Source organism: Calidris pugnax, unplaced genomic scaffold (assembly GCF_001431845.1).
Source record: "Calidris pugnax isolate Ruff unplaced genomic scaffold, ASM143184v1 scaffold46, whole genome shotgun sequence".
Taxonomy (NCBI): domain Eukaryota; kingdom Metazoa; phylum Chordata; class Aves; order Charadriiformes; family Scolopacidae; genus Calidris; species Calidris pugnax.
The window spans coordinates 32,370-35,462 of NW_015090769.1; positions in this window are offsets into that span (position 1 = coordinate 32,370).

A 3,093-nucleotide genomic window follows, 5' to 3' on the forward strand; every position below is an offset into this window, starting at 1 on the left:
CTGTGACTTGAGAAAAGAGACCGACCCCCATCTCTCTACACCCTCCTTTCAGGGAGTTGGAGAGAGCAAGAAGGTCTCCCCTCAGCCTCCTCTTCTCCAGGCTGAATAACCCCAGTTCCCTCCCCAAATCCCTCTCTCCTGGAGGGATGGCTCATCCCGGTGAGGATGCTGGTGCACCAGGGATGTCACAGGAGACCCGGGTCACCCAAACACCCCGTGGGTGGCATCCCCGGTGCCTGGGAAGGGATGTCCCCGAGAGGCTGCACAGCCCAGCCCTGCTCCCGGCGCCATCCCTGGGAAGCAGGAGCACTTTTCCAGCCTCTCCGAGCCATTGTTCGGCCGGATGAGCCCGGAGGGGCGGCGGGACCCGGCTCTTCCTCCGGGCTGTGGCCACAGCACTGGGGCCAGCCCGTTTCCCAGCCGGGCCCACAGCTAAAAATACCTGGGAGGCCAGAAATGGCAGCTCTGCTCCTGCTCCGGCCTCCGCTGCTGCTTTGGGAAGAGGGTAATTATATGGTGTGTGGAGCAGCTCGGTCACGGCTGAGAATAATTATCCCTGGGTGGGCACAGGCAATGGGGCAGGGGGACAGAGGGACCAGGGCTGTGCTTCCCAGAGCAGCCAAAGTGCCCTTTTGGGGTGTCCCGGACTGGAAGGTGCCCACGGATCCTGGGGTGCTGTTGATCCTCCCACCCCAGGGCTGTTTTTCCCTTTTTCCCTGCCCATCTTTCCAACCAACCTTTGCCCTCCAGGACCTGCTCACCCACAGCATCCTTGGGGTGTCCCAGGCTGGAAGGTGGCCACAGATCCTGGGGTGCTGTTGATCCTCCCATCCCAGGGCTGTTTTTCCCCCTTTTCCCTGCCCATCTTTCCAACCAACCTTTGCCCTCCAGGACCTGCTCACCCACAGCATCCTTCCCGTCACAGCCGGGGGCTTTCCAGGCTCAAAATTCCCCCCCAAGGGATGAAATATCACCCAGATCTTGGCTACTCAGCTCCCCTGGAAACCCCCCCTCACCACCGGATGGCCGAGGACATCCCCCCCCCCCTACTCTCTCTCCTTGTCCCCACGTCCCCACCATCACCTACCGCCCGTTCCCGGCAGGATGCCAGGCTGGCGTTGAGCTTCTTGCCATCACCACGGGCTTGGGCCAGCTCTCTCCGCAGGGCATCCTCCGCCTGCTTGCCCGTGGCCACCGCGCGCTCCAGCCGGGCTCGCTCCCGTTCCAGCTCGGCCACCCGGTTGCCCAACTCCCGGCTCTCGTTGGCCGCCCGTTCCTGGCAACCCCGTAACTTCCCCACCGCCTCCGAGCGCCACACCATCACCGCCACCGCCACCGTCACCGCCGCCACCAGCACCAGCAGCGCCGCGCACAGGCCCAGCACCTTCAAGGTGGCCTTGGGCACCGCGGGGTCCATGATGGGTTTGGGGGTAGGAGGTGGGGGACACGGCGGGGGGACAACTCGCCCGCTCCAGCCGGTGGCTGCCCGGGATGTGCCAGCCTCCCCAGGGCAGGTCGCTCCCTGCCTGGCCGTAATTGCCGTAATTTGCGTGGGTTTTTTCTCACCAAACGCCACTTTTGGGCTGTGGTTTCTCCCAGGTCACTCAGCCCAGAATAGACTTTGCTTGTGCTGGAGGCGGGAGGACGCTCTGCCCCCTCTGTGCCCGGCCATGGGTCACGGCTGCGGGGACAAAGGGGGATGCAGTTTGGGGGGCTGGTGGGTGTCAGGGGGGTGCTGAGGCTGCCTTTGTCCAAGGGGTTTCTGCAGCACCCCCCCCTTCCACCCCCACCACCACGTCAGGGCTTCGGGTCCCCAGGAACTGCTGGAGCAACAAAACACTGGGGTTTCACAAAGGTTTTATTGGAAATGGGGTAAAAATGAAAAAATGACCTAATGGGGTAGAGCTTGTGGTCCCCTCGACTCAGAGCAGCCCTGACACGTCTCTGTCCCCTCCAGCCCGTCCACTTGTCCCCTCCCTCACCCTAGGAAGAGCCAGTGCTTGGTGGCTGGAGGGAAATCACATCCCTGGGGTGTCCCCAGGGTGAAGGGGGGCAGTTTGGTGAGCAGAGAGAAGGTGCAGGGGGGGTACAGGACAGTGTGGGCAGTCACAGGGCAGGGCTGAGCGGGCACTGGGCTCCCACGGGTGGCACTGAACCCGCTGCCACCCCCAGACCCCACCGGGCTGGATGGGGATGGTCCCTCCTCACCCCACATCGGGGGTCAGGAATCAGTGGGGCCCATGTTCTTGCCCTCCCTCACAGGAGGAGCATCCCAGGGAGGAGGAGGAGGAGGAGAGCCAGGAGGCTGAGGGACGTGGCCTGGAGACTGTTCCCATTCGAGTGCTGGCTCCTCATGTCCCAGAGCTGGTTCTCCAGGATCTGGTTCTGCAGCTGGAGCTTCTCCCTGGTGGGGGGGACGATGGGGAGGGTTGGTGACAGAGCGTGGGGGTGGTTGTGGGGGGTGTGAGGGGAAGAGCGATGCTCACCATTTGCTCTGCAGGTCTCTCAGTTGCTCCTGCTGCTGGGCCACCTCCGCCTTGAGCGCCCTGTTCTCCTCTGAGGTGACACCAGGATGGCCAAGGGGACAGGGACCAGGGTGGCCAAGGGGACAGGGATCAGGATGACAGAGGGGACAGGGATGAGGGTGTTGCAGGAGATGGGGATGAGGGTGGCCATGGGGATGGGGATCAGGATGACCCAGGGGATGGAGATCAGGGTGTCTCAGGGGATGGGGATCATGGTGGTCATGGTGGTCATGGGGGTGGGGACCACATTGACACAGGGGACAGGGATCAGGGTGGCCCAGGGGACAGGAAGGAGAGTGTCCCAGGGGATGGGGATGACCCAGGGGATGGGGACCAGGATGACCAAGGGGACAGGGATCAGGGTGTCTCAGGGGATGGGAATAAGAGTCTTCCAGGGGATGGGGATGAAGGTGACTGAGGGAAGGGGGTTCAGGGTGGCCCAGGGGCCATTGCCCACGCCCCCCACCCTGCCCAGGACTCACCTTGCAGCTCGGTGACATTGGCCAGTGCCCACTCCAGTTCCAAGGCCTTTCCCTCCAGCGCACCCTGGGCAGAAGGAAGGGGCTGG